Raw genomic sequence first — 12,353 nt, forward strand, 5'->3', positions numbered from 1 at the left:
TCCTTCCTTCCTTCCTTCCTTCCTTCCTTCCTTCCTTCCTTCCTTCCTTCCTTCCTTATTTCTTTCTTTCTGGTACCAGGGATTGACTTCAGGGGTGCTTAACCACTGAACCACATCCCTAGCCCTCTTTTTAAAATTTTGACATAGAGTCTTGCTAAGTTGCTTAGGGCCTTACTAAGTTGCCGAGACTGGCTCTGAACTTTCAATCGGCCTGCCTCAGCCTCCGGAGCCACTGGGATTACAGGTATGTGCCATAGGCCTGGCTCCCCCTCCTTTTTAAAAATGTTATTTTGACATGCACCTGAGCAGCATCTGTACCTGGCCCTGACTCAGGGGGGGACAGTGAGCAGGATCTTGCTAAGTTGCTTAGATTGGCCTCAAACTTATGACCCTCCTACCTCAGCCTCCTGAGTAGCTGGGATTACAGGCGTGTGCCACCAGGCCCAGCTAGCCCACCCTTTATATTAAATCCTTTTTATTCAAAGTGTGTAGAGTGGCTTTTGCTTTCTGACTGCACAGTGACTGATGTCTCTGGGGTGCAGGGAGGGGCTGTGTTTTGGCACTATGGGCCTCCCCTGTATGTCTGCCTCTCTGTGGATGCCAGCCCTGGGGAGGACAGGTATGTCTGCATCTTCTCTGGATCAGGGATCTATCAGCCCTCCTCACACAGGGATTCTGGAAGCACCCTCAGCTGCAGACAGCTGGGTGTTCATACTCCAGGGCCAGTGGTTGTAGGAATCTGCTGCCCCAGTCTTGTCCAACTGAGGCTATTACTGCAGGGCCCAGAACAGACAGACTTGGAGAAAATCCAAGGGCACTATGTTAGAGCAAAGCTTTGGGCAAGGGTCAGGACTTATAGTCCTAGAAAAAGGGACACAATCTTCCAGCCATGGCACCTGAGCAGCATCTGTACCTGGCCCTGACTCAGGGGGGGCAGTGAGCTCCAGGCCTTGGAGATGGGAATTAAGGTGGAGCTTTCAGCCAGGGAGGGGCTGCTTGCCTTGATTCTGGGGTCTCAGGGTTCCCAGACCCATCAACAGAGCTTCAGAAGTGGGACTAGACCAGCCCATTGATAGCAATAACAGCAGCTTTTTTGTCTACTCACAGTGCTACTGGAGGGTTACATGAGAAATCCACTTTACATGATTAATCCGGTGCCTGGCACAGAGGAAACACTCAAGAGCTACAAGCTCAAACCAAAAATCAAATACAAATCTCCACAGCAGCCAGCCACTGTGGACCTCGTTCTGTAGGCCTCTCAGGAAACCAACTGGCTGTTGGGTTTGAGCCCCAGGCCTTTCCCCTGGGGCAGGGCCAGGGCTGGGAACACAGATTCAGTTGCCAGGACTAGAAGGGTCGAGTCAGGTGAAGGAGTGGAGGGGTGGGAGGGCAACGGGGCCGGGCCCGGGGTGGAGGGTGGAGGTGGGGAATGCTCCCCAAGGAGGCAGCAGGTGTCCGGCAGGCAGTTGGAGCCCCTGTGGGACAATTGAGGACAAGCCTCTCCTAGCATCCAGGCTGGATAGAAGTCAAAACCAGGTCTGAGAGGGGGCAGCAGAGTTCCAATTGTTTAGAGGGATTCAAATACCAGCCTCTAGGGTCTCAGGCTCCTTAAAGATACAGAAATCATGGCAGGAGGCAGAGTTGAGAACAGCATGAGGAGTTAGGGTCAGGACAAGGGACAGTGCATGGGCCCTGGAGTGGCCTGGAGTTGTTTGAACCCCTTCACTGGAGGGCAGAATGCTCCTGGGGAGCCACAGGTGCTGGACTGGGAGGGGGTCTGGGGCTGAAGAAGTGGGGGCAGCCAGGAGCCCAGGTTTCCCACACAAGATGCCTGAGTGCAGCTCCTGACTCCACGCTCACATTCTTGACGTCCTTGAAACAAGTCAATGAACCTCTAAAACCTCTCTTTCTTCTTTGTGGGTAAACCAGGAAGTAGTCCTACCTCACAGGGTTGTTGGGATGTGGAGAGGAATCGAGCACGGGAGCACTGGGCTGTGTATCTTGTACACAGAAGGGCTTAATAAATAATGGACCCTTGGTCATACAAGACAACTTTGTCCCCTCCCACCCCTTCCTAGCATTCCTTCCACGCTTTATAGGCAGCAGCCCCCGCCCCTGCATGTTCTCTGGTCTGGACGGACCCTCCGTTGCCTCTACCCTTTGCCCTCATGCTGTGGAGCTGATCCCTCCCAACTCACAACTCTGAAAATCCCCCATGGCTGCCTGAGCTCTTTCAAAACTGAAAGCAATTGGATGTCTTCAGAGGTCAAAGATCATCCCCCTGGGAACATAACTGTGGCCATGTCCTCAAATACTCTCTGGTGATTAGAGTTAGCCATCTTGAGTGACTCCAAGCTCTTAGGGCCCTCTCCTCTGCTGAGGGCACAGCTGTGGACACCTTGCTGATAGGGTGGGCATTGGTGAGTGTACTTCCTGGTTTTGGTGTTTGATTTAGAAAAAAAAATTCTGAAAAAATTTTCTACCATTTCCCCTTAAACCACTATCAGTCAGAATAGTAACCATGAGATAAAAACATGAACACAACACACACGCACACACACACACACACAGAAAAATCTCAACATCCATCCCTTGCCCCTTCACAGATCCCTGAGGTCTCAGGCCACACAGATTCCAAGGTGTGCTACTCCCCTTAGGAGCTGTGGATCTCCCACCACCTCCATCTTGAGAATCACAGCCAGGACCAGATTTTAGTCCAGATTTACTTTCCGTAGTTTGTGTTGTGAAGATAATTTGCTTTTTTGCTTTGTTTGAGGTGCTGGGGGTGGATCCCAGGGCCTGATGCATGCTAGGCAAGTGCTCTGCCACTGAGCCATATCCCCAGCCCTGTTTTCCTTAATATACTACAATATGCCTGAAATACTTTTTTTTTTTTAAACTAAAACTGAATGTTGAATCTGAATGATCTCACTTCGTCCCCCCTCCCCCCGAAAGTCAGCCACACTTCTTTAGCCCTCTGTAAGGTGCAACACCAACAAATAACTCACCTGCATTCAGGACCCCAAAGCCATTCTTGCTAAGGTCGTCCTTGCTTTGTAAATTGTCACACCCAAAACTCCGGACAACTTCTGATTCCTCTTTCTCTCAGCTGCCCATATCAGTCCTTCAGCCAGGACTGTCAACTGCACCTCCACAACCTATCTGAAGTCGGTCCCCTCCCCCTCCTCCAGCCTCTGTGCTGCCTCCTCCCTCATCACCTGCTTGGACTGCTGCTGTCCCCTCCTATGGCCTCTGGTCCCATCGTGACCTTCCCACAACTCATGCTCCAGAGTGATTCTTCCAACAAGTACGTTAGAAATGTCTCTCCTTCACTTAAAACTGAACAAGACCCACACTCCTGACTCTAACCTGCAAGGCCCTGCATGACGGGCCTGGCCTTCTGTCCCACCTCCCATTGTCACCCTGCCCCAACAGCCATACTGAGCCACACATTGGCTCCCTCTCTATCTCCATGTATCCAAGTCCATATGTGATTCCTGACCTTTGCCTTGACTGTCCCCTTCCTGGCACACGGCTCTGGCTGGCTGTGTCTTTCCTGTGTAGGTCTCAGCTGAATGTCAGCTCCTCATGACACTTTCACTGACCACTGGGTCCAGGTGGCCCCCAGCCCTCCCCACCCAGCCCTGCTCTCACAGATGAGCCACCCTGTCTTATTTTCACCACAACATGGACCACTCCTTATTTTCTTGTTGATTTATTTCTTTGTTCATTGTGTGATCCACCCATTTAGAATGTAGCTTCCTTGAAAGTAGGGACTTTCTCCATCTTATTCAATGCTAAATTCAAATAATTGAGGGAACAGACTTATACTAAAAAAATCATTGGTAGTTTAACTGAAGTTCAAATTTAACTAAGTGTCCTGCATTTTATCTGGCAGCCCTTCTTGAGGCCCATGATCTCACATCTTGAGGACATGGACCAAAGTAAATGAAGCTGGCATATGAAGGGAAGGACAGGAGAGAGCAAATAACCGATGGAGGGGGGAGAGATTGTGAGAGACAGACAATAAGACAAAGAGTCACAGTTAGACCCACAGATACCCCCGACAGCATCTGAGTCCTGTAGTTCAGTGGCCCAAGGTCAGCTCTATGCTTGCCTTTTCTGTGGTTTGTTTATAGGGACCAATAAATTCCCCTCTTGCTTTCAAGCATTAGCCAACATTTGAGCATTTGTGTGAGCCAGGCGCTGGGCCAAGCACCTTGGATACACCATCTTATTTATGCCCTTACCTCACGATGATTCTGAGGATGTTACCATCTTTCCCTTTTCAGAGAAAGGACTGAGGAACAATATCTAGTTTCCCCAAGCTCAGAGATGCTAAGTAGCAGGGCTGGAATTCAAACCCAGGAAATTAGTTGCCAGAGTGCTTGACCACTACGTGAGGTCACTGTTCCTTATAACCAAAGAGGTCCTGAGCAGCAATTAGTGGAGAAGGTTTAGCAGATAGCATGAATGGCTTTGGGGACAGACCTTGAAGGATCAAATCCAAGTCCTCCTTACTTTTTCTTTGGGAAAGTTCTTTACCTTTTCTGATTCCTCTTCTGTAAAATGGAGCTGATAATAATAGTAGCTCTGTCCTAGGGTTGATATGGGAAATAAATGTTCCACACATGCAGCAGTTAGATCAAGTAAGCATTTAAAGTTGTTTACAGATGTTTTTATTATTTTTCTACTCAACTATGAACCCAGCACAGATCTGTACAGAGCAAGTGCTCATGGTACCTTGATGGGTAATGATAGGACTGAAGAATATTCATTAGAACCCTAATGACCTTCTGGATGAGGTGGTGCATGCCAGTAATCCCAGTGGCTTAGGAGGCTGAGACAGGAGGATCACAAGTTCAAGATCAGCCTCAGCAATTTAGTAAGGTCCTAAGCAACTTAGGGAGACCCAGTCTAAAAATAAAAAACAAAAAGGGAAAAGGGCTTGGGATGTGGCTCTGTGGTAAACTACCTCTGCGCTGGAAGGCAGGCAGGCAGGCATGAGGGAGGGAGGGAGGGAAGGGCCAGCCTAATGATGTTTTTATTCAACATCTACTTTGGACCAGGCATTGTACTGAGCACCTTCCACAAATCTCAATCTCTACATTAGTCCTGCCTTGTAGGTATTTTTATTCCCATTCTAAAGATGATAAAACATGCTTGAAGCAATAAACTGACCAGAGAGGTCCCAGAGAGAGAGGATCAGAGCCAGAATCTGAACGCTGGTCTATAAGGAGAGGACATAGCCCTGTGATTGTGTTTGCTTTAAGAAAGCCAGGAAGGGGAATGATTACACCAAGATATTTTCCCGTGGCCTGAGTTTTGACTTCTTACCATTCTCTTCACAAGCTCCCACATGTCCCTTACAGATGCCCTGCTAGGTATACTTGTCATGCACTGCTGTCTCACTAGATGGGTGTAATGAGTTCCATTCGGTGAAGGAGGCCCAGAGGCTGAGGGACTTGCCAGTGGCCACACAGGAATTGAGAACAGAGCAGGTTCTGCACCCATCTTCACCTGACTCCAGTTCAGTCTCTGTTCTTCTGACCCCTATGGAGCCCCCACAGAGGATGGCATCCCTCAGATCTCCCAAGAGTGCCCCCTTTTAGTCCTCCCCAAAGCCAGTGAGCACTCTTGTCTGATTCCAACAGCCTCTGAATGCACCTTCCCCCTCCAGTTCTTCCTGCCTTCCTTTATTTTATTTTATTCTTATTTTATTTAATGCTAACAGTTGAACCCAGGGACTCATGCATGTTTGGTAAGTGCTTTGCTACTAAGCCACACCCACCCCTATTTAGAAAGAAAATCTTTTGAGGCACAATCTCATTAAGTTGCAGAGACTGGCTTTGAATTTGTGATCCTCCTGCCTCAGCCTCCTGAGTTGCTGGGATTACAGATGCATGATACATCCCTGGTTCTGCCTTCCTCCTATTCTTCAAAAAGCCATCATCACCAGGGTCAGCTTCAGACTCTGGACTTTATATCTCTTTCCAGGGCTTTGTTTTTTTATTTCCTTGTTTGTCTTGTTTGTTTGTTTGAGATAGGATCTCACTAAATTGCTTAAGGCTGGCTAAATTGCTGAGGCCAGTCTTTACTTTGCAATCCTCCTGCCTCAGCCTCCCAAGTCACTGGGGTTACTGGTGTCCTCTACTGAGCCTGGCTTTCCAGGGCTCTTGACTATGAACTCTGCACCCTGGCACAGCTGATTCTGCATTCCCTCTCTGGGCTTTTTCATCTTGGTGGAACACCCTTCACCCCTATCCCCTGACTCCTGCTAAGGCATCTTCCAAGTGTCAGTGACTGTCATTTCCTCCCGGAAGTCTTCCTTTGGGTTCAGGTGTTCTTCCTGTGTGTCCTTCTGCTGGCTCCTTCTCCTCCTGTTAAATCTGCCTTTTTATTACTGAGCCGGCTCCACGGGGGCGGGGCAAGGGCAGGGGCAAGGACAGGGGCAGTCTGTTTTGTTCACCCTGCAATCCCGTAGCCTGGCACCATGCCCATATATGGTGGATGCTCAGCGAAAAACTGTTGAATAAAGCAACAAATGCATGGATGAGGGTTCCACTATTATTGCTATTATTTTATTTAGCACCAAACTCTGATTGCTGCACATGCTTGCTTCCAAGCATGTCTACTGAAGGAGGAATGATGGAGGTGGCTCAAGCCCCACCTCTTGGCAGGCCTCTCCCAGCTGCCCCGTTGTCTTGCAGAATAAAAGGATCCCAGCCGCTTGCTTCACTATGGTGGGTTCTGAGTGGAAAGAAATACTACTCTTCCTTCACCAGGATGAGGTTCACGCAAGAGAGAGGCCTTTCTTGCTGGGGAAGGGAGGGAGAGTCGGGGCCTCAGCCCCATTTCAGGAAGGCCTCAATTGGCCCTGAACTGACTAATAAAGTGTGAAATTGACTTCATCCTCCATCACATCTCCCAGCCCGTGCGTCCCTGTAGCAGCTCCCTGTGCTACAGCGGATGCTGTGCTGCCGCCATCCCTTCCGTCACTGGCAGACCGGAGCGTCATCAGCGCCCACGCAGCCCCGGAGCCTCTGCAGAGCCTGGGAGTTATTTGGCCCAGGGCCAGGCTGGGCTTTCGAAGCCAGAGCATCCAGAGCGCGTGTCTGACGCACCTCTAAGCAGCTACGGGGCCTCCTGTCCCTGTGGACTCCTCCCCCACGGGCTTTTTAGGGAGGGCTGGGGTGGAAGAGAGTGATGGCATTAGGTGACATCTCAAGCCCCCATCCCTGACCATGGCACCAGCTGCACGGGATGATGAATCAGAGCTCAGGGGTCTCATGAGGGCTATAAGATCCCAGAGGTGTGTAAAGGGAACTCAGTGGGGCCCTCCAGGGGGTCTTAGGGGCTGCTTGGGAGATAATGGACGGTCCCCCAGCCCCCTTTCCACTAGAACAGAGCCATTTGGGGGTCTATTTTGTTTACTCAGTCCTATTTCAGATTTCCTGGGAAGAACGGGATTCGAAGGCTCCAATGAGTCCTAAAGCCAGGGATGTGTTCAGATGTCATTCCCAATCTTGTCTGGGAACCAGAATTAGCTGCTGGCGGTAAAGAACACAGACTCTGAGCCCTGTAGCACTTTTGACTGGGTGGCATCCATTTCTTCCTCCCCTGAGGAAGCCAACCCTGCTCCACACTCCACTATGTGGTTTGCAAGGAGACCCTGCTTGGTCCCCTGAAGCTCCAAGGGCAAACACCTCTCAGGCCTGGCTAAGCAGAGGGATCCGCCTAGGGCCAAGGCTGGAGTAGCAGCCTCCAGGATTGGGCAGAACTATGGAGGGAGAGACGCTGTCTTCTCTCAGAAGTCCCAAGCTGGTGACTATTAGTTTGGAACTGCCGGCCAAGAAGAAAGCCAACACAGGCAAATGAGGACAAGGGATGAGCCAGAGAAAGAGAGACAGAGAGAAACAGAGCCAGGTGTGCATGTCTGTAATACAGGGTCTTGGGAGGCGAAGGCAAAAGGATGGCAAGTTTGAGGCGAGCCTCAGCAACTCAACAATTCCAGAAAAGAAAAAAAAGGAAGGAAGGAAGGAAGGAAGGGGAAAGAAACAGAATGTTAGAGGCAGGCAGGCAGATACACCTGACATGCTATGAGCCCCTGGGTCCAGCCTGCCTTAGGTTTTTTTCCCTTGGGCTATTCAGATATATGAGCCTATAGATCCCCCTCCCCTCCTTTTTTTCTTCAGTCAGTTTGACTTGGGTTTCTGCTGCTTGCCATGGAGGGAGTTCTGAGTCATGCACGGAGCAGAACCCATCTTAGGCCTGTTAATCATGATCTCCATGGATGGGGTCAGAGAATCCATATTTCTCAAAAAGCTTCTCATGAAATTCTGATGTGATTTCACTACTCAGGTTGGAGTTGAGTCAACCCTGAGAAGTACAGGCCTCTTCAAGAAGGGAGAAAGAGGACCAGAGTTGCTGGACAGTGTCTGGCACACAACTCCTGCAGTCCCAGGGTCTTTGCTACAGTTGGATCTCAAATGTCCCATATTTGTCCATGTGTTGAAGTCTTGATCCCCAGCATGGTGCTAGTGTGTGTGTGTGTGTGTGTGTGTGTGTGTAACCTTTAGGAAGTAGAACTTAGTGGGAGGTCCTTAGGTAATTGGGGGCATGTCCTTCAAAGGGATTGTGGGGCCCTAGCCTCTTCCTGTTTCCTTCAAATCGCCAGGTGAGTGATTTTGGCAGGCCCAAAGCAATGAAGCCAACTGAAGATGGACTAAAACCTCCAACTCTGAGCCAAAGTAACCCTTTTTCTCTTTTAAGTTGATTATCTCAGGTGTTTGTTATAGTGACAGAAAGCTAACTAACATAACACAGCCTCCTCCCTCATTCTGGACCCAGGTGCCATCTCTCATTTTACTAGTCATAGTTCTTGATAGAAGGTCATCATCCATGGCTCCTCATCTTTCCTTCAGTCCTCTCCCTGTCTGGCATCCTGAAGAAACACAGGACTAGTCCTCAAACACTGCCAGGTATTCATTGAGACCTGATTTCTCTCTCTCCTATTGGGTTGGCACCGTTTCTGGGTGGCTGGGAGGACCAAGGCAGGGTATATGGTGGTGGATGCCTACTGTCTCCTGCTTGTCACCTGATTCCCTGTTTCTAATCAAAGAATCCACATTGCCCCTTAGGGACTCAGCTTTTCTCCTCTCAAGTCATGTGGGGTAAGCAACCCAGGCCCTCAGAAGACCCCCAACTCTCATGGGGTCTCTTCCCCTGAATCCTGGGGTACGAGACTTTGGTCTGTTTAGTCTCTGGGTTTAGTGCCTCTTCCACAGGATGTGGTTTGAGATGGACAGTAATCCCAGTCTGTTCTGCAAAATCACTTCCCAAGCCTTGGGCTCAGACTCCTGGGGGGAAATGTGAGTTCCATTTCTACAAGCTTCAAGATTTGAGCCTGGAGCTTTCAGAAACCATTTCACAACTTCCTGGAGGAAAGCTAGTCTAAGAAAGAAGCTCATCCAAGAGACAGAATTAGAGAGACCCTAAGCTCCTGGAGACAGCTGAGTCTAAAGCCAAAACACCCTATACCTTTCACTCACAGGAGTTTCGAGTCCCTTTCCTGGTTGAACCAGTCTGTGTTGGCATTCCTTATAACCCAAAGGCAACTAGTATAGCATGTGTTTTTGAAAAAGCTGATCCGTGCTCTTTCTTGTTACAGACATGGATATGTAAAAGGGAATAATGGGTAACAAGCTTGAGCGATTAGGCTGGAGCCATAGGGTGCCCCCCAACCCTCCAACTCTGTGATAGGCCATAGGGTCTCTGAGGCCACTGGAGGATATAGAATCTCCTGAGGCAAGGCAATCCCAGGACTTTCCACACAGGCTAAACTTTACCCTCAGGGATCAGGTTAATGTTTCTGCAGCTGCTCATAAAGTAGAATTCTTGATCTGTAGCAGGACCCATCCTCTAGGCAGCTTTGACCCAGGGGAGATTTGGGTGAGTTCTGCATAAAAGCTGCTTGCATTTTTTAACTGCCCCTGAGGTCAGGGCTGGTGAAGGTGGGGAGAAGCCCAGTGCCACCCATGAGCAGGACTGGAGGTGCCAGCAAGTTTGTGTACCTCCTCGTAAATTCCCAGAATAGGACTCGAGTGGGCAGAGGAAAGGGAAAGCCCTCATTCCCCTCTTAAAAGACTTGCTTCTATTAATGCAGCCTGAGCTTGTCTTCACTCTGGTGGCTCCACATTATGCTTTGCATTTAAATGGATGTCACACATGTGCCATGCCTCCCTGGTCACTCTAATCCCTCTCCCATTGTGAAAGAGCTGTCCCCACCTTTAACTACTTTTCAAGACTCCATGAGTCAAAAATCTTGTGTTCTTGGGGAGGAGGGGTAGTCAAGGAGGAGACAAGGAAACAGTTTTCCTTCTTTTTTATCCTTCAATAATGGCAAAACAAAAGGAAAAGGAAACCCTGGGACAACACACTTAGGTTCCCATTGTCACCTGATACAGTCATGCATTCATTCCTGCCAGAACTTCTAGAAACAAAATTCCCTCTATCCAGTTATCCCCTCCATTTGCCCCCTCAATGATTCCACCGCGTTCATCAGAGTATCTCATTGAAAAAACGTTTGCCCAGGACAAGACCCATTCCTTCTGATTTTCTTCCAACCAAATCCAAAATACAAATGTTTAATTTTCCATACACATGACCTCATTTGATGATTTCCATAATACAATGTGCAGACATTAGTCTACTGCTTTAAAAAAAGAATTGAAGCACATACAGGTTAAGCAGCCTTCCCCAAGTCATAAGATCAGCAAGTGACCGATCAGAAATTTGAACCTGAGTAGTGTGCACCCTTAAACCTGTGCCAAGGGTTGACAAACTCTATAAAGGGCGAGATGGGACTTAGACATTGAGGGCCACATCCGATCGCTACTGCACTCCTCATCTCTGCCCCTATAGTGCAAAATCAGCCTTAGACCATGCGTGATGAATGGGGAATGGCTATGTGCCAACCACACTTTATTTATGGCCTCTGAAATTGGAATTTCATATCCTTTTTAATGTTATGAAACATTATTTTGGCGTGTTCTCTGATCATCTAAATCCCTATAATGCGTCTTGACTTCACAGCTTGTACAAACACAGGTGGGGCCAGGTTTGGCCTCCACCCCTGCTGAGCCACTGCTCTCACCTGGTCCTTTCTACTCGCCCTGATCTCTTCCATTTCCCAACAGCAGAACTGGGGCCTGGAGAGGCTGGTGACTTGTTCAAGGTTCCCCAGTGAGGAGGTGGGGAGTCTGGATTTGCATTCAGCATTGTCTTGGCCTCTCCAGCTGTGGCAGGTGGACAGGAAGCAGGACTCTGCTGGGGGCAGTGGCGCTGCTGCTTAACTGGGCCTGAAGACATCAGTCACCGAGAGCTGGCAGAACATTCCCCACCTCATTCCCACCCCAGCCGCTGAGTGCAGTAGCCTGAGGCCCCTCTGCCCTGATCTGCCACTGTGGTTCCATTTTCACACTCTCCTGGGACTTGTAGGCAACAGAAATGCTCTGCCTTCCAAGCCTGGAGCCAGAATCCCAGAAAAACCCAGAGGCTGTCTTGACTTGGTCTGATCTTGTCAACCACAGCCATTAAGGGAGGGCAGACTTGATCTAAAAGGGCCCTGAGATGCCACTTGTGAGAACACTGCAGCTCTGGCCTGGGGCAGGGGGAGGGGAAGGAGAGCAAGCAGAGGACATGAGAGACAGAATGATACAGTCCCGGAGAGATGAAGACCCAGGCGCGCGCGCGCGCACACACACACACACATCCTTTAAGAGCTGTTTCTCTGAACCAGAAACCTATTACCTCATTCCCCAACTCTGATGACAGAAAAACCAATATTGCAGCAGGAAATCTCCCTGTGTTACTTACTGCTAATATTTATTTGTATTTTCTGGGTTTCTGTAACCTTAATTTCATTCAAACCAATAAGCAGGCCTCTGAGTTGAGTACTAAAGAGATTATTTACCTGAGGAGAGATGTGGGGACTCAGAGAGCTCCAACACCTTGCTCAAGAGTTTATAGCAAGTACCAGGCGTGGGAGTGCACACCTGTAATCCCAGCAGCTCAGGAGCCTGAGGCAGGAGGATCCCAAATTCAAAGCCAGCCTCAGCAACTTAGGGAGGCCATAAGAAACTTAGAGAGACCCTGTCTCTAAATAAAATAAAAAAGGGCTGGAGATGTGGCTCAGTGGTTAAGCACCTCTGGGTTCAATGCCCAGTACTAAAAAAAAAAAAAAAAAAAAAAAAAAAAAAATTACAGCAAGTCCCAAACTGGGACCAAATATCAAGACTTCTGACAGGTGGAGCAGGGGTGCAGCTCAGTGGCAGAGGGCTGCCTAAGGCCCT

Source organism: Marmota marmota, unplaced genomic scaffold, assembly GCF_001458135.2.
Source record: "Marmota marmota marmota unplaced genomic scaffold, marMar, whole genome shotgun sequence".
NCBI lineage: Eukaryota > Metazoa > Chordata > Mammalia > Rodentia > Sciuridae > Marmota > Marmota marmota.